This window comes from Lissotriton helveticus, chromosome 3_2 (genome assembly GCF_964261635.1).
Source record: "Lissotriton helveticus chromosome 3_2, aLisHel1.1, whole genome shotgun sequence".
Lineage (NCBI taxonomy): Eukaryota > Metazoa > Chordata > Amphibia > Caudata > Salamandridae > Lissotriton > Lissotriton helveticus.
The window spans coordinates 151,267,049-151,291,805 of NC_136062.1; the positions used below are offsets into that span (position 1 = coordinate 151,267,049).

The following is a 24,757-nucleotide window of genomic DNA, read 5'->3' on the forward strand; positions in this document are numbered from 1 at the left end:
TGTCCGGTCCCACGTCTCTCGGTGCCTCCACGGGTCCCCTCTTTGCAGGGACTGTGGATCGGGCGGTGAGAAATCTGGGAGTCTGGGTCTTGTCAGGCTCTGGGCTCGGGCTCCGGCGGGAGGCGGCGGCAAAGCAGACGTCGCGTTGCTGGTTGGTGCCTGTGTTCACAGGGTGGTCACTCCTTGGCCACAAGGGAGTTTCTCTTCCGTCTTCTGTGCAGCAGAATGTCGAAGTCCAGTCTTCTTCTGTATTTCAAGTTGATTCAGGATGATCTCATCTCTCAGGACACAGCTCCCACTCTTATTCGAATCTGGGGGGCCGGATTACCTACTAGGTCCCTCCTCTGGGTGGAACCAGGAAGGGGAGTGGTTACACCCCCTTTCCTTTGTCCAGTTTCGCGCCAGGCCTGGGGCTGGAAGGCCCCAGCACCGGTTTGAACTGGCCTATGCACAGGGACACCTTGTGTGCCCCAGGCATGTCTGATTCTATTCAGCCCTGTCCTACCCAATACACAAAATCCTGTCTGGAGTGGTGCTAGCACCTCCCCAGGCAGGAAACCCTTTGTCCAAGCTGCCCTCGCTGGAAGGACTCCCAGCAGCAGGAGGTCAGACTTGTGTCTGAGGTGGCAGCATCCATTTTGGGATGCTAAGGCTCTGTTTAACTTTAACCGGGGTTCAGGCTAGGTACATGTCGTGTCCCTCTAGAAGGGTGGAATGCTACCCCCGTCGCCAGAACTGGCGAGGGGGTTTTATTCCAATTCGTATGACACCTTACTCGACATGTTTTGATAAAGCCAAACCCAAGATAGCATTTAACCGCGAGGTTCATAATGCACTTAAGAGTATATGGTATGGCAATATCATGAAACAGCTAAAGGACATGGTTCCGAAAGCTGCAGACAGGCTCAGCTCATGCCAGAGCACCATCTCACATATTTCCAAGCACTCTGCCTCCAGGATTGATGAGGCCTTCCATAGGAGTGACTGATAGGAACATATGTGTCCATTTTAGGTTAGGTATAGGCATACTACACCTAAGTAAGGGGTGGTTACACCGACTTACCCCAGCTGAGTGATCAGCCAGTTGTGTCAAATATGGAGGCCAGGCCAGGGGTGGCACAATACATGCTGTAGCCCCTGGTAGGCCTTGGAAGCACCTATGCCCTGGGTACCTGGGTACACTGTTACAGGGGCCAATAAGGTGAGCCAATTCCAATTGTGTATGTACCTAAGGTACATGAGTCCATTTTAAGGAGAGAGCAATTAGCCTGGGGCCCTGAATAGCAGGATCCCAGGCCAACTATGTCAAAAACCAGCTAAACACCAGGCAAAAAGTTTGGGGGTAACCATAGTCAGATATCCACCTTCCTACATAACCCCCCCCCAAACGAAAGGAGATAAGGCTATCCTTGACCAGGTAAGCCTATATTGCCTAAGTGGCCATATAAGGAAGTACCAGCTCTGGCTTGGTTACCCCCTGTCTCATGGTCCACTAAGCAATCCCTCACCCTAAGGGTGTCTGAGGGTCTCCACCATAGGGAATCTCTACCTGTGGTGTGTCTTTGCAAAGTTAAAGGCTGGTGTTGGGATGGAGTACTGAAGTGAGATTCCTCTGTAGGACTCAGCTTCCTCCAATCACTCTCCACCATGTGTGCCTTTCTTTCTTTGACTGAGTTGCACTGTGCTCTCAGGGTCAACCTCTGGCTACCTAAAGCTGGAGGCTGGGTCCCTCTTGTTGGCTTACTGGAGGGACAGGTCAGGTTTGGGGCCTTGGGGTCCCAGGTTTGCCTGCGCCCAACAGAATCCATCTGTGGGAGGTCCCTAACTACGTTTAAGGGGGCTCCCTCAGGAGTTTTTAAAGTTTTCACCTTACTATGGCTACTAGTTTCGGTGCCCCTAATCTGTTCATGGGGGTGCTTTATTTGACAGGGGGCCCTTTGGTGCTCACTGTCCTTCTTGTCTTCTGCAGCCCTGGGCTGAGCAAGGCAAGGTAGAGAGGGGCAGGATACCTGCTCCAGACTGGGTCCCACCTGAGAAGGGTCCACTGTCATCAGAGGCTCTGTCAGGCCAGGCCTGACAACCTCTGGGACAGTTCCTTCATCAGGGGTAAGATCAGTTCCCTGAGGAGGCTGATCCTTTCCTAAAGTCTGGTGGGAGGGAGATTTCTCTTCCTCCTCAATGCTCTCTGTTTGTGTGGAGTGATCCATCTTTTCAGGCTTCACAACACATGTATCAGTTTGAGTTTGGGCTGTGGCCATCACAGCCCCACCAACCTTTTCAGGAGGAGACTCAGTTTGGGTATGGGCTGTTACCATCACAGCCCTGCTAATCTTTTCAGGAGGGAAGTTAGCTGAAGATGGGGCTGAGGTTTGCTCAGCCCTACCAACCTTTTCAGGAAGGACACCTTGTATTGGGGCTGTGGCCAGCACAGCCCCACTAACCTTTCCATGGAGATTTACCATTCTAGAATGGGTTTCCTGTTCAACCTCAGCCCAGGCTGAGATTTCTAAATCATTCCCCAGTAGACAATCTACAGGCAAGTTTGATGACACTGCCACTCTCTTTGGGCCAGTGACACCTCCCCAGCTAAGATTTACTACTGCCATGGGGTGATTGGTTTCTATTCCATCAATGTTTGTCACCTGATATGTGGCATCAGGTAAAAGTTGCCTTGAGGGGACTAGACATTCAGCCAACATGGTGATGCTAGCCCCTGTGTCTCTAAAGGCCTCAACTTTCAAGCCATTGATGAGGGGCTCCTGTCTATACTTGCTCAAAGTGTTTGGGCAAGCAGTGAAATTGGCAAACCCCATGCCAGTCTCATAGACAAGAGTATCTGAGGTAGGGGACCTGGTTAGGCCAGAATCCACCTGTCCTCCAAAAGTAAACCCACCCAGATTCCTGGGTGTGCTCCCACTTCCTGGGGGATTACTGCTGACAGTAACAGGAGGTGTTGGAGCTGGCTTTGGAGGTATATTCTCTTTATTGCCATTCTTGGGACAACAGCTGTCTGTTTTGTAATGCCCAACCTGTTTACAGACATGACAATAAGGCTTTTTCTGGGTTGAAGAAGTGTCTTGGGACCCACCCCCATCCTTGGAGTTTTGGGGCCCTGGGGAAGTCTTTTCCTTACTTTTATCCCCACCCTTCTCTTGAGGCTTGGTAGTCTCTTTCTTTTGGTCACCACCCTGGTTCTTAGGCCTGATCCTGGTTCTGACCCATTTGTCTGCCCTCCTACCCAATTCTTGTGGGGAGGTCAGATCAGAGTCAACCAGGTGCTGATGTAGAAGCTGATTTTGACAATTACTTAAGATTTGCTCTCTCATAATTAAATTATACAATCCTGTATAGTCAGTAACCTTACTTCCCAGCAACCAGCCCTCCAGAGCCTTAGTGGCACATTCAACAAATTCAGGCCAGTCCTGAGTCTGTGTCTTCTGGGTGTCTCTGAACATTAACCTGTACTGTTCAGTGGTTAAGCCTAACCCATCAATCAGAGCACTCTTCAGGACCAGGTAGTTTCTAGAATCCCCATCACTAACTGTGAGGAGTCTGTCTCTGCCTCTACCTTCAAAGGAGAGCCACAAGATTGCTGCCCACTGCTCCTGAGGGACCTGCTGTACTTTGCAAGCTCTCTCAAGTGCAGTCATCCATTTGTGGATATCATCCCCAAATTTGTAGGGGGGCACAATCTTACTCAGGTTTCTATTGTCATAGGACCTGTCTTTATCCTTAGGGATAGTGCTGCCACCAGTGGATTCTAATCCACTCTCTCTAGGCTGCCTTGCTCTAGCAAGTTTCTCTTTGGCCAGGGCAACTTCTAACTCTTGTCTCTGGATCCTAAGTTCAGCCTCTCTCATTTTGGCCTCATGTTCCCTTCTCTGAGGGCTAGTCAACTCCCTTCTGGAGTTGCCATGAGAACCTCTAGAAACATGGGAAGTATTGGACTCACCTGAGTGATTCCTCCTCCTCCTATGCTCCTGGTTAAGTCCATTTGGGGGTCTGAATGGGTTGGACCCACCTTCAGTCCCAAATAAGCTTAAGTTAGCCTGGTTAAGCCTGCTGACTAACACCTGGCTATTTCTACCATCATCAGAATCACTTTCTTCTCCCTCCTCCTCCTCTTCTTCCTCAGGCTGAGAATTCCCAGGGGTCTGGTCTTCCTCATCTATCTGGATGACAGGGGCAGGGGCATCAGGGTTATCATCTTCAGTGGGGGATCCTCCATCCCCAGTCCCTGAGGGGCCTGGTTTGGAGTTCCTTAGAGCTTCAGACTGGTCTAAAAGCTCTCTGAGGTGTCCTGCTGTAGGAGAAGGACCTGTTTTGATTCCTCTCATGGAACACAGTTGCCTCAGTTCCTTAAATGGAAAGGTAGCAAATTTGGATGGTGCCCTTGGAGGGTCACTCTCAACAGAGGTTGGTCCAGTGGATCCCTCTGCTCCAGACATTGCTCTAGTGTGGTGGATGTGTTGCAATCTACCTACACTTGTGTTTTCCTACAAAACCTATCTAGTAGTTGTAGTCAGGGTGTGCTACTCCCTATCCTCTACAACAACTAAGTTCAGCAGTACTTAAGTATATCTAGTCTTGTTTTAGTGTACCTATCAGGTACCTGTATGATCTTTCAAATGATATTTTCAAAGATTGTAATGGTAAAACAACAGCAAGCTCAAATCCCAATCCGCTGCTCACCAATGTGAGAAGTTGGCCTGGTATATGATGCTCACTAGTTCTAGTGATCACCTTGTACCATGCCAAGCAACCCTTATGGTGCAGGTTGTAAAGTCAACCTTATAGACAAGCTATCCTAGGGGTAGCATGGACTAAGCAGTCTTAGGCTAAACTCTGTAAAGGCATGTGAAGCAAGCTGTTTTACCATACACAATCCCTTGAATACCAAATGAAAGGACACCACACAGATATATATTGAAAATATATATAGATTTATTTCTACAAATAACCCTGATACTCTTTATGAGCACAGAAGCAAATGCGTTAAAGCAAAACACAGTTTAAATACACAAAAGTTGCACAATATGGATGAGCCCTAGGGGCCACCTAAACCATATACTAAAATAGTGGTATAAGAACCACTATGGGGACAGTGAAGAGGCCTAGGGCCTGGGGAATCGCTGGAGCTGTTCGGGACTAGCAGTGAAGAAGTCGGGAAAGGCCCGTGGGACTCGGGTGCAGTGCGGAAAGTGCACGCTTTACCAATGCAATGTCAATGGTGCGTAAAAGTTACAAAGTTAGTTAAAAAGGAACCTTCCGAGTGACCTAGAAGGATGAAACTTGAGACACAGACACTAGAGGTGTGTACCAGTGTGGGAACACCAGCGGAGCTGAGTTACCTCACCCACAGGAAGCGGGTGCACAGGGTCGAAGTAGTGTCGCGTTTCGTCACGCAGGTCGATGGTGCTTGGAGCTGAAGATGCTGCAGGCGACTCGATGTGAAGAGTTCCGGTGGATCCAAGGGTGGATCTGAAGAGGTGAAGACCTGAAAGCAGAGGGGACAATGTTCAAAGTCACTAGCCAGTGACTACCGTGGAACCAGAGTGGAACCAGGCAATGTCGGGCGCAAACAGGTGATGTCGTGTAGCTTCTCTCTGCAGCCACGTGGACACGAGGGGTCAAAGACGTCCAGGAGTCGGTCACGAGCTGTCCCACGCAGGCTTCTCGCTGTTGGCGGTGTCGGCAACTTGATTGGAGCCAACAGGCCTTGGCTAGTGCAAGCCACGCAGGAATCGAAAAAGGCTTGTTACTCGGACCAGCAAGGTCAGAGCAGGTACTCCTTTTTACAGGAGCAAGGGCAAGCCTGGAGCAACCAGACCCGCAGTGAAAGTTGTAGGTTTCGTCGCCAAGATGGCCGCTAGCCACGTGGCAAGTGGCCGGGATGGTGCGTCGAGTGGCACGGTGCAAAAGGGCCCCACGCAGATCGTGGAGATGCTGGGGGGCTGATCTTTGGTGCAAGGGCTGCTCGAGGTTAGGGCTTCTCAAACCCCAAAGCACAGCGTCGAGGGTGCCTCTGATGCTGCTCAGTCAGCATTTCGGGGGTCTTCCAAGATGTCCGCTCCCACGTCTCTCGGTGCCTCCACGGGTCCCCTCTTTGCAGGGACTGTGGATCGGGCGGTGAGAAGTCTGGGAGTCTGGGTCTTGTCAGGCTCTGGGCTCGGGCTCCGGCGGGAGGCGGCGGCAAAGCAGACGTCGCGTTGCTGGTTGGTGCCTGTGTTCACAGGGTGGTCACTCCTTGGCCACAAGGGAGATTCTCTTCCGTCTTCTGTGCAGCAGAATGTCGAAGTCCAGTCTTCTTCTGTATTTCAAGTTGATTCAGGATGATCTCATCTCTCAGGACACAGCTCCCACTCTTATTCGAATCTGGGGGGCCGGATCACCTACTAGGTCCCTCCTCTGGGTGGAACCAGGAAGGGGAGTGGTTACACCCCCTTTCCTTTGTCCAGTTTCGCGCCAGGCCTGGGGCTGGAAGGCCCCAGCACCGGTTTGAACTGGCCTATGCACAGGGACACCTTGTGTGCCCCAGGCATGTCTGATTCTATTCAGCCCTGTCCTACCCAATACACAAAATCCTGTCTGGAGTGGTGCTAGCACCTCCCCAGGCAGGAAACCCTTTGTCCAAGCTGCCCTCGCTGGAAGGACTCCCAGCAGCAGGAGGTCAGACTTGTGTCTGTGGTGGCAGCATCCATTTTGGGATGCTAAGGCTCTGTTTAACTTTAACCGGGGTTCAGGCTAGGTACATGTCGTGTCCCTCTAGAAGGGTGGAATGCTACCCCCGTCGCCAGAACTGGCGAGGGGGTAGTATTCCAATTCGTATGACACCTTACTCGACATGTTTTGATAAAGCCAAACCCAAGATAGCATTTAACCGCGAGGTTCATAATGCACTTAAGAGTATATGGTATGGCAACATCATGAAACAGCTAAAGGACATGGTTCCGAAAGCTGCAGACAGGCTCAGCTCATGCCAGAGCACCATCTCACATATTTCCAAGCACTCTGCCTCCAGGATTGATGAGGCCTTCCATAGGAGTGACTGATAGGAACATATGTGTCCATTTTAGGTTAGGTATAGGCATACTACACCTAATTAAGGGGTGGTTACACCGACTTACCCCAGCTGAGTGATCAGCCAGTTGTGTCAAATATGGAGGCCAGGCCAGGGGTGACACAATACATGCTGTAGCCCCTGGTAGGCCTTGGAAGCACCTATGCCCTGGGTACCTGGGTACACTGTTACAAGGGCCAATAAGGTGAGCCAATTCCAATTGTGTATGTACCTAAGGTACATGGAGTCCATTTTAAGGAGAGAGCAATTAGCCTGGGGCCCTGAATAGCAGGATCCCAGGCCAACTATGTCAAAAACCAGCTAAACACCAGGCAAAAAGTTTGGGGGTAACCATAGTCAGATATCCACCTTCCTACAGTCATTATTTTCAAACCCAGCCCCAGACTTGGGTAGAGAAACTGGTCTAGGCAACCTTTGAATAAAACAGTTGAGTGCAGTGACAGCTGCATGCACATTCATATAAACACACAGGCAATGTGAAAGGTCATGAAAAATGTCGGTCAGGAGCACCCCAACTCCTAGGCCTCTTTCAGAACATGGGAGTCTGAATCTCCTTTTTTAACATTCCTTCAAAATGAAGATCTTTGCCGTGAGCCGTGAGTCTTCCACGTCCTCTAGGGCCCAATGATTGTCCGTCAGCTCCAGCACTTCCCAGTCAGTCTTAAATGCCTTGTTGGCATCGGCAGGCATGGCCATTGCTGCCCCAGTCATTTGTTCTTGAATTACACTAGATTGGTCAGCAGCATTATCGTGGCCCAGAATCAAGGAGCAAATGTGAGAGAGCGCCAAACAGAAGTGAAATTTGTAGGGGTGTATCATATGTACAAGTAGTCAACACCCGCATATATAGAGGACTTACTAATCGTGTTCAAATGCAATATAGGGCTGAGAACTAATGTACTTGGTATTAGAATTATATGTAGAGCTAATGTTAAGAGTTTGAAAATCAATAATGCCATTTAACATAGAGATGTCGTTTGATGTGAAGTCTTTCATTAATAAGAGATGTGTTTTAATAGATCATTATTGTAACTCTAGATCTGCTTTATTAAAATTAATAGTCATGCTTTAAACGTGATAAAATTGCTTGTGATAGAAAATGTATTTTGCTTAAAGATGGAGGCTTAAAGAACGAAAGATATTGTTATGCTAGGATGTTGGGCACATAGCGTGCAGAGGCCCAGTTCATGAAAATCGTGTAGGCCTGATCGAAGATGCCTTGCTTAGCATTAAATCGTAGAAATGTTTTTGGAGAAAGCTGCCTTTAGCTAAAGTCAATTGCAGCCGTTAGAAATTGTGAGCCGATTCACATGTATTCTTTTGCAGGTGCAGGACCAAGTAGATAGTGGAGTAGAAGGGCCCATTGTGTATGAGCGTTAGGATGCTAGGCTCAGACATGGAGGAGTAGCCGAGGAATTTAAGAAAGCAACTTGAAGCGAAAGAAAGCCTGGGACCCAAGGACGTTTTAACGGACAAGGATGGAAAGATGCCATAATGGAAAAATCTGAAAACCAACACCTTCGAGAGGGGCGTACCTGAAGGCGTGTCGTCCGCATTGTGGGGTTTTGTATTAGGGACAGCACCCCGAGGGAGGAGGTAGAGTAGATGAGCCGAGGAGCGAGAGGGAACGGTTGACCAGGCAGAGAGCTTAGCTATGGCTGAGGAGTCTTTAGACTAAGTCAAGGAAAGAGAGTGAACTTCTTTGGAAGTCGCCACTGCTGACACCTTTTATTAGATTGGGCTATTGTTGAGTAGGGATGTCACTTAGTGTAGTGTAGGGACAGATTAACCTGAATTTATACCTTTTATCAATGCATACTAAAACTCAGGTTATAGCAATTCTTGTTAGCCTGATGATTCTTGAATTGATTCTTGTATTATTCCTGAGCCGTCTGAGACTCTTCCGTAGGATTATGTTTGTATTAGTGCCTGTTTATCTTCTAGACCTTTTGCTGAGGTGTTTATACCTTCAGTTGTTCTTGGCTTTGTAATAAATCTTCAAACTTAGTCCTTAGTCTGTGGTTCTTTGGGGGAAAACAGTGGGAATCGTTGAAATTGATTGACTATTGATAGATAGATTGCCTAATTCATTCTATGACAGGTAAAAAGGTCCAGTCGACCTGAGACGGGATTCTAGAGAATGAGATGCAGACTCTAGAAGTCAAATCCAGCCCTTTCAAATGCTTCTCAGACCAAACATGTATAGGAAGTACCATGAGATAGAACTCACCCACGAGGCATCCAAAGGTAGTAGCTCTTTTCCCTACTGAAGCATTGGTTTGAAGCGTAACATGACTGGAAAAGGTATTCTTGGTTGTCACAAATCCAGAGAACCGACGTCATGTGGATCCAGCCACCAATAAGGATCATGGGCAGAACCTTTGTGACGTTTCCTTTCATCATATCGGTCAACATGGTTGGGTTTGTCATCGGAGAAGGTGGCAATACCTTCCTCTTTGTTGTTTTGAGGAGTCCATCTTCAGGATTGTTGAAGAAAAAGTTGCGCACAAGGAAAGACTGCTTTGGAATATATTTTCCATTTTCTCGGAGTACACAGCTTTGAATCAAAATTTGGCTGTCAGATACATGTTCCTGGGTGAGTTTCTTGTCACTATGTAGCAGGATGAAAACATAATATCTGATCATCCTCACAAAAAAAATGTTATGAAAACAAAGGGGAGAACCACCCATTAACGGATATTGGAGTCTAGCAGCATCTCTGGCTCCGTCATTTTTACTACAAAATCCTCTTTGCAGCTACCCGAGGGGGAATGGTTGTTTCTTCCACTGGTGACCACAGTATCAGCCAGAACCCATACAGCTTCCCTCACAGTGGATTGTCCCTCAACCCAACACCTCACCAATTCATCATCTCTAGAAATGCCACCCAGGGCCGAACTGGCTTGGGGGCGTTTTGGGGGGCTGTCAGGGTGTGGCTGGTTTCACTGCTGATGGGGACCAGTTCTGTTGCTGGGGACCTGTTGGCCACATCCCTACGTGCAACACTTTTAAATAAACAATGATAAAAACAAGTGATTTGTAAAGCATGCTTAAAGCGTACTTTAAAACCATTTGTTTTTGCATTTCACCAGAGTTAATGTAGTCTTCTGATCCCCAGTGCTCACAATCTATCAGTAATTACAGCCTATGTTTGACATCCACATAGACATATAGACATGGTGCAAGACTGGCCACAACCTAAGTTTTGACTTTAAATAGCTTTTCCCACAGGCCTTAAAACTCTGTCGCATACTTTCAAACAACAGTTATATATGGGTTCACGTCTTCAGTCATTTATCTCTTTACTGTTTCCTCTCAAATGTCCTTTAAATAAGACACCTATTATCAAACCTTGAAGATTTTTTCATACGCAATTTGCATTTTTATTGATATCGTTTGAATGGTTGGAATTCCAATTACCTGTGTATGTTTTTGGCTCATAAATATTGATTTTCTTGCCTCAACACTCACTCTGTTTCAATCTACTATGGCCAATCAAGGCAGAGTACCACGTCTTAAAAGTTGATTAGTTGATCAAGATAAACTTCTAAAATGTTTAACAGAACTGTAAGATAGCATGATAGTTGGTGTGTCCCCGACTAAACCAGATATTGCTGCTAGTTTATTTATGTTTATTTATTTATGCTCTTATATAGCGCCAGAATTCAATCCCCGAAGGGGTATCTCCACGATTCCACTTTAACAAAGGAGCCAAGACCTGGTTCTAAACTGTGAGAGGGCTTTGGATGATTTTCTTAGTAAGAGGTGAATAGAAAAGTTTTTAGGATTTTCTTGAAAGATTGAAAGTTGGTGGTATTTTTAAGGGTTGGGGACAGTGAATTCCAAAGAATGGGGCCTTTGAGGGACAGGGCTCGCCCTCCCTGCCTGGCCTTTTTTATCCTTGGGACCTGGAGTAGTTGCTGACTGCTAGACCGCAGGGTACGAGTGGGTTTATAAAGAGTGAATTTATCTTTTAAGTATTTAGGTCCATTGCCAAAAAGACATTTGTGAATTGTGCAGCAAATTTTGAATTTTACGCGCTGCCTAATTGGCAACCAATGAAGTTTGACCAAGAGGGGGAGTGAGGTAGACCTTGGCCGAGCGTTTAGAACTAGTCTCCCTGCGGTGTTCTGGACCTCTTGTAGTCTCTGTAATTGTTCCTCGTTAGCCGAGATTAACAAACCATTACAGTAGTCCAGTCTACTAACTACCAAGGCCTGGACGAGAGTTTTCCTGTAGGAATCCGACAGAAACGGGAAGACGCGTCGTAGCAGTCCAATGACCCGGAAGCAGGAACCTGCTACTTGATTTTTGTGCTCTTTGAGCAGAAGTGTTTTATCAAGCCGCACACCAAGGTTTTTAACGGTCTGTTTTGGGCTTGGTGTTGGTCCCAAATCCGGGGGCCACTATTCAGGGGACCACAAAAGTGTGGCCTCCCCGAACAGCATGACCTCTGTCTTGCCTACATTACACTGGAGGCAGTTTGTAGCAATCTGCAAAAGATTTTTGTATTGCGGGCGTTAGGTTTTTAAAGGGGAACAAAAGCTGGGTGTCGTCAGCATACGACACAGGGGTGAACCCATGAGTTCTTACAATGTCTGCCAAGGGGGCCACATACACGTTGAAAAGTGTGGGGCTTAGGCATGAGCCCTGTGGTACTCCCTTGGTGAGCTCCCTTGAGGTGGAATGATGGGAGCCCAGTCTGACCCCTTGTTGTCGATCCGAAAGGAAGCTTTCCAACCATGACAGAGCCACACCTTCTATGCCCATCTCCCTCAAACGACCGAGGAGTATCTCATGAGACACTGTGTCGAAGGCAGCGGATAAATCTAACAGCACCAGAATCATAGAACCTCCTCCATCCAGTGACATCCTGATGTTATCGGTCACTGAAAGGAGGGCTGATTCCGTGCTGTGATTGGGCATAAATCCAGATTGGGAAAAATCTAGGCCCTCCGCTGCCTCGATGTACTTAGACAAATAAGTGTTCACGTGCCTCTCGGTCATTTTGCTAAGGTAAGGCAAGAGGGAGATGGGTCGGAGGTTTGGAAGGTCAGTCCATGGAAGTGCTGCATTCTTTCGGATGGGGTTCACCACCGCTTTTTTCCACTCAATCGGCCACATGCATCAACGTGTTTTGCATTCGCAAACGGTGCGATTCGGAAAAATCGGCCGTTTGCGAATGCAAAATCCGTTTTTGGGATGCATCAAACCTTTGTGCTTAATTCACTATTTTTAGCATTTCTTAAAAATGCGATTGCATTTAAGGAATCGCATTTGTGCGATTCCTTAAATGCAATGCATCATTTTTTTAAAAATAGCGAATTTGAAAATTGGAAGTGCAAATTAACACGAGGTTGAGCCTCGTGTTAATTTGCGAAAATCCTCAAAAACGTAAAAAAATGCATTTTTAAAACTGACATGTTACAGACACACATGTCCTTAGGACATGTGTGTGTGAAACATCCACTTAAAAATACATTTCAGGGGTGCAAGGGGGGGTCCTGTGGACCCCCCCCTGCACCCATGGAATGCATCAACATTATGCGAATTTTAATTTGCAAATTCGCAATTCCCATTGATTCCTATGGGCCTTTTAGAAGTCGCATAATATTTGCGAACCGGCTAAAAAAGCGAATTTTACCGAATCGCAAATATTAAGAAAAAATAATCATGCATCCCGTTTTGCGACTTCCAAATTGCGATTCGGTATTTTTCGCAATTTGGAAGTCGCAAACGGCCGGGATGATGCATGTGGCCGTAAGTGTACAGACCCTTCCCTGAGAGAATGGTTGATTAGTGCTTGGATATGAGGTCCAAGCAAAGTTTGTAGGGAGGCAGTTGTTTTGGCTGACAGAAGGTCATCTGGAGACCCTGATTTTATGTGGCTCATAAGGGAGGAGAGATCTGAGTCATTTACTGCTGGAAATGCCGTAAGTTTGGTAGTTCTCCGTATGGGCAGAGTAGAGGGAGAGAGAAAGTTGTTACTCTTTTGACTGGAGGCCTTTATGATTTTTTCATAAATCAAGTTAATTTTGCTTTCGAAGAATAGAGAAATTTCATCACATCATTTTTGTGAAAAGTCATTAGGACTTTCGCATGCGGTAGGTTTTACAAAATCTTGAAGAATCTTAAATAGTTCTTTAGAGCGGTTGCCCGCTTCTGCAAGTTGTTGAGAGAGGCTATTCCTCCGTGCAAGTTTGATATTTTTGTAATATTTAGTCTGGGCTTCATGATGTGCTTTCTTATTGTCTTCAGTTCGCGTTTTCCTCCATTTCTTTTCTATCCTCCTATATTTTTGTTTCTCTATTCTAAGTTCCTCTGTATACCATGTTTCCTGTTTGGTGGCAGGGTATTGTTTATGTAGCTTTAGAGGAGCTATTTTATCGATTGCTTCTGTAAGAGAGTTGTTAAAATTGGTCAGTGCGGTCTCCACACTATCCAACTCAGTGGGGATGGGTTGCTTCCATACCCTACGCAACTCCTCTACGGTGACTTTATACCACTGTCGGCGCCAGACCGGTGGAAGGATGTTTTTTTGAAGGAACTTATCTCCCTCAAATAGAGAGCATTCCACGATAAAGTGGTCAGACCAGTTTATTTGAGCAGTGGGTAGACATCGTACTTTGGGGCAATTGGTAAATAGTAGATCTAGAAGGTGGCCTCCTATATGGGTTGGGCCATGATTCTGCAGATCTAGACCAAGGGAGGATAGATCAGAAACCAGAGAAATAGTGTCTGGGTGTGTAGGAATGTCAGCCTGAATATTAAAATCGCCGAGAAGGATAAAATCTTCCTTTGCTTTAAAATGTGGGGCTAGGAGTTCCAATAGTGGAAGGGAAAAGCCCGTACTGGATCCCGGAGGGCGGTAAACTAAAGCTCCTTTCCAGAATCTGTTTGTGGTATAGTGCATTTTAAAAATCATTACCTCAAAAAGCGGGCAGTACTTTTGTTCTTGTATTGTAGTCTTCAGATGTTCTTTATACATAATGGCCAGGCCACCACCTGTTCTCTCCGGGCGATCGAAATGGATAAACTTATAGCCCAGAGGAACCCCCACGGCTATGGCGGGGACCGTATGGGGCTTTAGCCAAGTTTCCGTTAGGAAGAAATGTTCTGGTTGCTTAGAGTGTACTAAGTCCCATACTTCTAGTTGATGTTTCGGTAGGGAGCAAACATTTAAAAGAAGGCACTTTGTCCCTTTTTGTGAGATATATTTCTTTTTAGACTGCTCAACACTAAGGTCAGTGTGCGTAGCTTGATAATGGCAATTGATGCAGGAAAAAGGACCCTCGGGGCATGGCCACAAGTCTCTAGTGCATCCTAGGAAAGGAGTTTGCCTGAGATGTAGCAGAGTATGCGCCGTATACCTGATGTGAGGGGTCCCAGCAGAAGACTTAGCCACATATGTCGAGCCCATGGCCCCTAGTCCCGTCCAGTCGCGGACGGGCGCAGACGGGCAGCTCTTTGGCTGCTCTTCGGCGTGTCTTCAGCTGCGCACGATCGCTGCGCGCTCAGGAGGGGGCGATGGCTAAATAGCCCCAGAAGTGCGAGCACTAGAGCGCTAACCGCTCCAATGCTACCGGAAGTGCCTTGCTCTCACCTGACCGCCATCCGCACAACTGTAATAGTTACCCTGTCGGACCGGGGCGGCCAGGAAGGAAGTAGAGCCTCGGCTTGTTGCTGTCTCAGGGAAAATGGCGAAGGAGCTCCTACCCTCCTATTAGATTAGGTGGGGGGAGCAAAAATCGTAATGTTTAAAAATGCCAATTCGGCGAGATTGTATTCATCAGGTACAAATATAAATTTTTAAAAGCTAGGCATAGTATCAAAGTCACGATTTACAATGTTCAATTAAAACACACACAGCGTGAAGCTCAGTTTTCGGCAGCCTTCGTCAAGCAAGCGGGTCGGGGACACTGCCACTATCACCTTACCACCTTAGTTGATGAAAATATCCCTAAATTCAAAAGAGATATTCCTTCTTTGTAGTCTAATAACAACCCTTTCAAATTTGGAGACCTCTATGAACATTACTATTAAATTATTAGAATTATCATTTCCGTAGAGCTTTGCAATAATAGCTATTAACAGGGACATGGCCATTTTTATTAACATTGCTTCTCCTGTGTTTCAATGTGTTCAAAGGAGGTCCTAGGACTGAGGTAGCAGAAAATGATTAAAATGTGCAGACATTTAGCATGTTAAGCTTACTTTGAGCACTGCTCAGTACATTAAGCTGGGGCAAAGTTCACGGGGCAGTTCTTTTACTAATTAGATCGATCAATCAGGTGCCATCTGATGAATCTGCTTGAAATGTTAGAGGGATCTCAAGTAGATTTGTCATGTGCAAAAAGTTAAAGTAGGATCCATAAAGATTTGATGTGCTGCTAACTTTGGTGCATGAAAACTGAGATACCAGAACTGGACTTAATTTTCTAACTTCAGGTGCAATAGAGGTGGGCTTTGGACCTGGTCAGGACCTGTGGCCAAAACCCATCACACTACCGAATTTGGAGGGGGGTTGGTTACATGTTGAAGGTTGTTAAACAGAATAGGAACCTCAAAAGTATCCTGATGCAAAAATATTGCATGGAAATGTCAACATTGCATAGGTAAGTAGATATATATTCACATTTATTTAACATTATTGCAACTTTAAAAAAAGTTAAACTTTTTTTTAACAAATCTAATACAGTTATAAAAATCTATATACAATATAAACATAATAAAATCAATTAATAACGTTTGAGAAATATAAATTCATGCACATTTGTGGAAGTAATAAATAAATGTATATGATGATAAAAACAAGATTTTTAATAATAATAAATGTTCTAAATAAATAAATATTTTTTAAACAATAAAGATAATAATAATGAATACTGTACACATATATAAATGTTATTAATAAATAAAAATATCAAAACAAGCTATATAATTACTAAATCATTAAAATAAATATTAAAGATAAATTACTAAAATGTATATATGTCAAAGACTAAAATCTACAATAATTCTATAAAAACACAATAAAACAACAGGGCCTCATGCAAAGGAACATGATGGAACATTATTCAACTCAGGTGCCAAACTCGCAGAGGCAGACTCGACAGAGGGGTACTCACTGGATCCTGCTGGAAGTCCCCTCGGAGGAGCCATCCCCGGCGGACATTCTGGCGGCCATTCAGGGATCCTGAGCAGCATTGGAAAGGAAGATAGAGACTGTGTCCACCAAGGTGAACCCCCTCCTAGTAGAGCGCGGGCTCACCTGCTCGTTTTACCATACTCACCTGGGCCCATAAAACTATATACACATTGAACAGGTAAACCTACACTCAATTAATTTTGTTTAACCATTCAGGACCTATACCATTTGACTTACCAATCCTAGTCACCGGTACCTAGACTCCTAAGGGATCAAGTGTGTTAGAAATAATACGTCATTTTATGTTAGATCTTTAGTTGTTAGTGTTAAATCGTTTTTATTTTTCATATTCCGTAATATTATAGATTGTTTTTAAATATTAACTAGTTCTGAATCATTTGATTGTTTAACACTGTGATTCTGGTGTACTGGGGCCTTGACTTGAGAACTACTAGCCTGTACCTGTGTGCTACCCCTTTATTGATGGAGCAGTGATGTCTGTCTTCTTTTTATCTGCATTGATTTTATGTTGTATCTTTTATGGCAAAATTGCCGAAATAAAGATTAACAAATTGAATTGAATACGTTCAATAAATAACGTTTGCACTCATTGAATAACCACAGACTCAGGAAAAGTTTAACTCTTTTTCTATTTAAGATTTTAAATGTCAATGTACAAAAAACTGCATTATTCGGAAAACATGATCAATCAACAAGAATTTTGATTAAGCAGAGTAAATATCTAAACTTTCAGTTTAAGCATTGAAACATAAGAAGGGTAGGAAAATGGAAAACAGTACAAGACGTACCCACATGTATTTTATAGTTACTCAGAATGGTGTGAAGACCAACCCTGGCCACGGGCTGGGATAAAGGACAGAACTCCAAGATTGTAGGTGCCAGCAGGACCAGTAGACCAGTAGACCAGAATCAGGACAGGTACGGACCAAATTGAATCAGGACAGGACTACCACAGGATAAGACCTGCACCCACAGCTAAAGTTCAAAACTCCAGCGTTGTAAACCCTCTCTGCAGCTAACGGCCAGAACCCCAATTGGGTTATCGAACTCCTTCCAAAACCCCGATTGGGTTATCGTATCTTCTGACAGAGTGCTACGCCAGCACCTCTGCTCCTGATCACCTATTGAGTATTGAGTGCGTTGGGTTGGAGTAGAGTATTTCTAACTCTACGATAATGCAATCCTTCCTCATCTGATGCTTCTAGTCCTACCTTTTGCTGCCTAAAACTATCTATTCTTCCATGTATATTAAACTTTTCTTGTGCATCTACCTTTTCATGAATGTTAGTGTTATTCTTCTCATTTTTACTCATTTTTACTCATTAGATGAGGAATAGCTACCATCATTCCTAGCCTTACTATGAGCACTATCACTATACTACATGTGCATTTTCTACAGCATGTCTTTAGGCAGTTTCTTTTCGGTTTACCATTAACAGTATGATCAGTCATTTTCTGACTTAGGAGACTTACGGCCACATGCATCAAGCTTTTTTGCATTCGCAAACGGTGCGAATCGCAAAATTCGGCCGTTTGCGAATGCAAAACCCTTTTTTGGGATGCATCATTTTTTTTTTTAAATTCGCAATTTTGTGCGATTTCTGAAATTGCGATAGCATTTAAGAAATCGCAAATTTTGCCTCTAGGCCCATAGGAATCAATGTAAAGCGATTCCTTAATTGCGATTCGCAATTAAGGAATCGCAAATAAGGAAAATTAAGAAATCGCAAAAACGTTTGCGATTTCTTGATGCATAGGAATTTGCAATTCCTAAATTGCGTTTCCTTAATTTTCGCAATTTAGGAATCGCAAATTCCTACAATGATGCATGTGGCTGTTTGCCCCTCTTTGAGATTTTTCACAGAATTTTAACCTGTGAATTTTTCAAGTCTCACTTTTTCGTCTGTTGGATCATCAATCAGTTCGTCATCACTTTCATCACTCAGTTCTAAATTTTCAAAATCTTCAAGGTTGACATAGGTCCATTCAGGGCCTCTGAATTTGTTATTCAGTCTTTTCAGTCGTGGACTCCTCCTTCTTAGTTGCTCTGTGGAAGGCCCAGCTTGACTTGATATCTCGTTCACTTGTTCTGGTTCTTCATTAATGGTTTTAAGACGAAATTTCAATCTTTTGACAAAACCAGGCCACTTATCTCCCTTTCTGAGTCTTTTAGCTGGCACTGTGCTTTGTTTTCTTCAATTGCTCTTTTATTCTCATTTAGTTGTGGCACAATTTGTACATTCTCATCTTCTGTATCCCTCTCTAACTGACTTGGTCCAGGTCTTATTTCTGTTTCTTCTGCCTGGATGCTAATCTGGCCTTGTTCAGGAGTGTGCTGAATTTGGCTTTGACTTTGTTTGCTTTCTTCTACCTGAACACGTTTTTCTAAATCTATCTGGTCCTGCTTAGGTATCTCGATCTCTTGTTTTTCTTCTTCCTGAGCTTTCGCCCTATTACCTATCTGTCCCCCCTCAGACTCTGGAACTGTGACAGGTAACTGGAATGTCTGAGTATATTGATCTTTCCTTATTTGTTCGTCGTCGGCATTACTATTGGTTTTGCTTTCTGTAATCTGAGTTTGTTCTTCTATTCCTGACTCATCCTCACTATCATTCCATCTATCTAAATAGATCTGACTTCTGGTTCTCACAAAATCTGCAGGAATGTCAATCACTGGAATCCATTCATCCTGACTGGCGCTCGGTTGTTCATCATCAACTACTTCGGAATCACTTTACTGAGACTCCTCAGCTGCACAACCTTCAGCTTCAGTTTCATCAGGTTCGATCACTCTTTTGGTGTGACTCGCATGGATCCAATTCGGAATTCCCTTGCACTTCACAGCTGTCAAGGTAACCAATATCACTTGATGTGGCTTTCCCCACCTCGGAGCTAGGCAACATTTTCGAGTATGTTCCTTTATCACAACCCAGTCACCTGGAATCAGATCATGTGCTGGAGTTGATTGTCTGGCGACAGCGTCTTCTCCAACCTGGTGAGAGAGAGAATGCACATGGTCAGCCAGCAGTAAGTCATCAGATATATTTATCAGCTTGTGTCCTGGCACCCATGCCTGCCTCATTGCTCTTCCCATGAGTATCTCATGAGGACTCAAGCCTGCGTTTTTGTCTGGAATGCTTCTGAGTCCCATCAGAACAAGAGGTAAAGCATCAGGCCAATCTAATCGAGTAGATTCATATATCTTTCCCAATCTTGACTTGATTGTGCCATTCAGTTGTTCAGTTGAAGCCTCTGGGCGGTATGCACATTGCAACCTTTGCTCAATTTTAAATGCTTTACAGATTAGACCAATTATTTCATTATTAAAATGACTTCCTCGGTCTGATTCAATTGTTACTGGAAAATCGAAACGTGGAATGAGCTCCCTGAGTAGTAGTTTTGCTACAGTAATGCTATCATTTCTGCAAGTAGGGTAAGCTTCGACCCATTTTGAAAACAGGCAGACAATGACAAGAACGTACTTCAGTCCTCTGCAATGGGGTAACTGAATAAAATCAATCTGAAGTCGGATAAAAGGGCCCTCTGCCTTTCCAATTTTTCCTGGTAACACTACAGTTTTCTTCCCAAGATTCATTTGCTAACAAACTGAGCACTCTCTGCTAAATTCCTGAACTTTGCATTGAACCAAGTTTATCTAAACAATCTAATCATGGCAACCCGCCCTAGGTGAGAATCACCATGGTGCATCCTAGCCATAGGAGCAAGCATACAGTCTGGTAACACAGGCCTACCATCAAGGTAAACAATGACACCATCTTCAGCCCTTCTCTGACAACCTGTTTTTGCCCACTCTTCCTTTTCCTTTTGTTCTGCATCATTTTGCAAATCTCTCACTTCTTCCCACGTTTTCACTCTTCCAAGCAACATAAGTTGGCAGCTGTTTCTATTTGTTTCAATGTTCTCGTTTATTGCCATTTTATTTTTGGCGCAATATTGAGCTATTTGGTCCGCATATCGGTTACGTGCTGTCACTCTGTCATTGCCAGATTGGTGAGCAGCACACTTGACCACAGCCACTATTTCTGGTAATTGGATTGCTTTTAGCAAATCTTTAACATAATTTCCATTTTTAATAGGAGTGCCTGATGAAGTCAGAAACTCCCTTTGCATCCAGAGTTAGCCAAAGTTATGCACAACCCATAGCCGTACTGGCTATCAGTATAAATGGTAAATTTTAATTTTTTTCCAATTTTGCAAGCCTTTGCTAATGCAATTAATTCAGCTACTTGTGCAGACTTGACTCCAGGTAAATAGGATGCTTCAACTGGACCCCATAGAGTACACACGGCATAAGCAGCACTCAAACCTCCTTCCTCATGTCGCATGAATAACCATCTACAAATAGTTCATGTTCTGAGTTTATTAATGGTTCTTCTCTTATATCTGGGCGAGGTTTAGTACATTATTCTGTAAGGTCAATACAATTATGTTCGATTTCATTTTTGAGTTCTGCAAATTGTGAATCAGGCAATAACGTTGCTGGGTTCAGAATATTACACCTAACAATAGTCACATTTCCTGCACCTAAAAGAATTCGCTCATATTTAGTCAGCCGACTAGGAGTTAGGTACTGAGTTTTAGTCCTGGTCAACAAAATCAAAACTGCATGTGGGACATACACGGTTACTGGATGTCCCATAATAATGGACTCAATTTGCTCAAGACTCATGCAAGTTGCAGCTACCGCTTTTAGACATCCTGGCAATGCAGCTGCCACTGGATCCAGTGTAGAAGAAAAATATGCAACTGGACGTCTCATCAGACTATGGGTCTGGGTCAGAACTAAAAGTACACAATTGTCTCGTGTATCACAAAACAATGCAAAATCTTTTGAGTAGTCAGGCATCGCTAATGCTGGAGCTGAACATAGACAATCTCGCAATTTTAGGAAAGATGACATGCTTTCATCATCCAATTCTACTGGATCTTTTGCTCTTTTCTTTAACATTTGTATCAATGGTTTTGCTAGAACTGCAAATCCCACAATCCATTGCCTGCAGTAACCTATAACTCCAAGAAACATTCCGCTTTCTCTTTGTGTTTGAGGTAGATCCATGTTTTGAATTATTCAGATTCTTTCAGAAGTGACCCTTCTGACACTTCTCTCTATCTGGTGCCCCAGATATTTCACTGATGTAGTACAAAATTGCAGTTTCTCAGGTGATACTTTGTGTCCTCCTTCACCTAAATGATTCAGTAGAGCAATGGTATCAACAAAACAGTCATTTCGAGTTTTAGACGCCACCAGTAGGTCGTCCATATACTGCACCAGGACTGATTGTCCGGGCAATATTAAAGATTCAAAGCACTTTTTCAATATCTGATTAAAAATCAATGGGCTTTCTGTGTACCCCTGAGGGACACGATTCCAAACGTAGATATGGTCGTCAAATTTGAACGAGAAAAGATATTTGCTATCTGGATATAATGGTAAGGAGAAAAATGCATGACATAAATCTATTACAGTAAACCAGCCTGCTGCCCATGGTATTTGATACAAAATCACAGCAGTTTTTGGCACGACTGGACAACATGGGACAACAATTTTATTAATTTTGCAGAGGTCCTGTACGACCCTGTACTTTCCGCTCGGTTTCATTATGCCAATTATGGGTGAATTACATGGACTGCTCATTATTTCCTGTAAAATGCCTGCTTCAACTAGACGCTTTATTTGTAGTACAACTCATGCTTTTATTTCCGGGCTCATTTTGTACTGTCAAATATTTGGGTAAACTGCACCTTCTTTTACTGTCACTTTTATTGGATCGACATTTGCCATTAATTCTACATCGTTTCCTGTGAAATCCCACACATTAGGATTTACCGTATGTTGTAACTCTTTTGGCAAATCTTCTAAAGTCAACTTTTTATTTTCAGTTCCTTGTTTTGCTAACATTAATTTATAAATTCCATCTTCATCTGGGGTTTGAATTTCAACACCATTTGGTGTGCAAAAGATGGTGCAATGAATTTTGCACAGTAAATCTCAGCCTAACAGGTTTACTGGACCAGAGTTGCACACAACAAACTTGTGCATTTCTTTAAAATTGCCAATTCTGACTTCCATTGGTTCTGTAACTGGGGTACTAATTTGTTTATTAGAAATGTCCACTACTTGGATCGCTTCTCCCGAGAGGGGTAGATTTGGAATGTCTGCTGTTCTCACAGTAGAACTGGTAGCGCCAGTGTCCAACAGAAAGGTAACATCATTTCCTTCAACCTTTTACCTCATTGTATGGACCTGACTGATCTACCTGCAAGGATGCGCCAAGTTCGCACTCCTCGTCTTCCCCTCTCAGGCACCGTCAGAAACTGTCTTCATCAAAGTATGTGTAACTCAAAAGAAATTGGGGTGTCACTGTGTCCCTTTTACCACTTCCCTCCCAATTTGTGGTATCCACACTGTATGTGGTTTGACTCCCAGGATTTGGCTTAGGCGCCAATGGTAACTTGTTCTGTATTACCTGTTGTTGCTATTTTCTCGATACCTCATTCTGCGTCTGTGAATTCAAATAGTTAGTTTGCATGTTATTATTTAATACAGCCTTACACTCGTTTCTCCAATGCCCCAATTTTCCGCACCCATGACAAGGAAATTTTTGTTTAGCCTCATCTCGGTTAAACTTTCCCCTAGGTTTTCCCCCATTTCCATCTCCATTGGTCTAAATATTTTTAATTTGGAGTTCTTGTTGCTCTGATAGTTTTACTTGTTCCCACATTACCTTTTCTTCTAAATTCTTTTGTTTATTTTCTATCTCGTCTCCACAGTATTTTGCATATTTTAAAATTGTATCTATTGGTTTGGCCTGCCAACAGTTCTGATGATCTTTAATCATTTGTGAAATTTCTGGTTTTAATCCTGACACAAACCGATAAATAAAATGAATCATGTCTTTTGTATCACTGCTTTCTAAGCCACTGTACTGCTTGAGTACCTGTAGAGGCGTTCTTTGTATGAATGTACTGATTCATCCTTATTCTGGGTAGTTCTGTCTATTCTTGTCCAATCTGTTTCTTTTGGTGGTACCTTTCCTTTCAAGTACAGTATTACTTCATTATATTTTTTCATCACTTCATCTGATGGGGCTCCTGTTTTTGGATCTCTAGGGTATTCATCATTAGGCCAATCAACTGCTATTTTCCACCCTGTCCATAAATCTACAGGAACAACAATGTCAAATAACCCATCCAAATCTTTTAGCAACACTTTGGAGACCGTTACAAATCTTACGACCTGCCTGTACCACTCTACGGGTTTCTCTCTGAGTTTTGGGAAATCATTCGTAAATGATAAAATATCCTGCTGGGACCATGGGACATGTACATAACCTCCTCCTGGCACTTCTCTCATCGGGCACAACTTTTCTACTTTTTCTGGTTCTTTCAATACATATTCGGATACAGTGTTTTTCGATTGAGCTTCTTCCTTTTTCTTTATCCATCTAGCTTTCCATCTGTCTAAATCACACCACTTTTGCAATAGTGATAGCAATTCTTTAATCTGTAATTTACGTCCTGACACATTCATGTTTTCTAAATCTTTGTCAGAAAATTCAGCTCAATATGGTTTCTGTAACACTTTAGATTTACCAATATCAATTACCATTTCATTTGCCAAACTCGTTAACTTTTCATGGAATGTTTTTGTATTTCGGGTGATACTTCGACATATAAACAACAATTCATCTTCATTTAATGCATTTAATCTGTCTAACCCCACATTTCCAGCAAGCAATTCTTCCAATTCAACTCTTAATTTATAAATATCCAATGTCTTTGGCTGTGATTTAGTTTTTTTCTAATTCTCTGGACATCTTTCAATTTTCTCTGGGGTAACTACTGTAGTACTTCTCGTACCTGAGGAGGTTTCCATTTGTACCTCTCTAGAATTTACAGGAGCAGTTTTCCTAGCTGAGCTACTTACTGGTTCTCTTATAGGCAAGTCCATTAGAGAAATTTCTGACTCATATTCACTTGCTTGATCTTCCACTATTAATGTTTCTTTCCTTGGCTGCACTACAGGTGTATTTAGAACAGGAGGTCTAGGACTAGTTTGCTTATCTCCGTATAAGGGAACAACAGGACCTATAGTCACTGGAATCGTTAAGGCTTCGGGACTTGTATTCAACTGTGTAATTTTCTGAATTAACTCATTTCTTTGTTTATTTATTGCTTCTCGTTCTTTTTCCTCTACCACCTTTTCTAATGATGTCTCATGTATTACTTGCGGAACTAGAGGTGGCTTTAAGAATGGAGCACTAGGATTAACTTGACTTGGCTCCTCATTATGGGGTGGCAGATTTTTCATTAACAAATCCCCTAGGTAATCATCTTCTGGATTTATACTAGTCATTAGATTGTTAGTTTTCTCAGTACTTTTACTTCCTGTTTGTTCTTCTAAGACTCGGACAGGATATAACCCTTCCACTAACATGGACTGCCTCCATTGCTTCATTTGCTTATCTCTTGTCTCTTTGGGAAAT

At 43.7% G+C, this 24,757-nt stretch overlaps 1 long non-coding RNA gene and 1 pseudogene across 1 annotated transcript in view; one reads left to right on the forward strand and one right to left on the reverse strand.

Annotated features, from left to right (window-relative positions):
- Nucleotides 1-24,757, forward strand: part of LOC144826248 (uncharacterized) — a 226,450-nt gene that overhangs the window by 12,039 nt on the left and 189,654 nt on the right. The gene's annotated exons all lie outside the window — the stretch shown is intronic.
- On the reverse strand, nucleotides 7,611-9,813 carry LOC144826245 (ER membrane protein complex subunit 3-like; annotated as a pseudogene).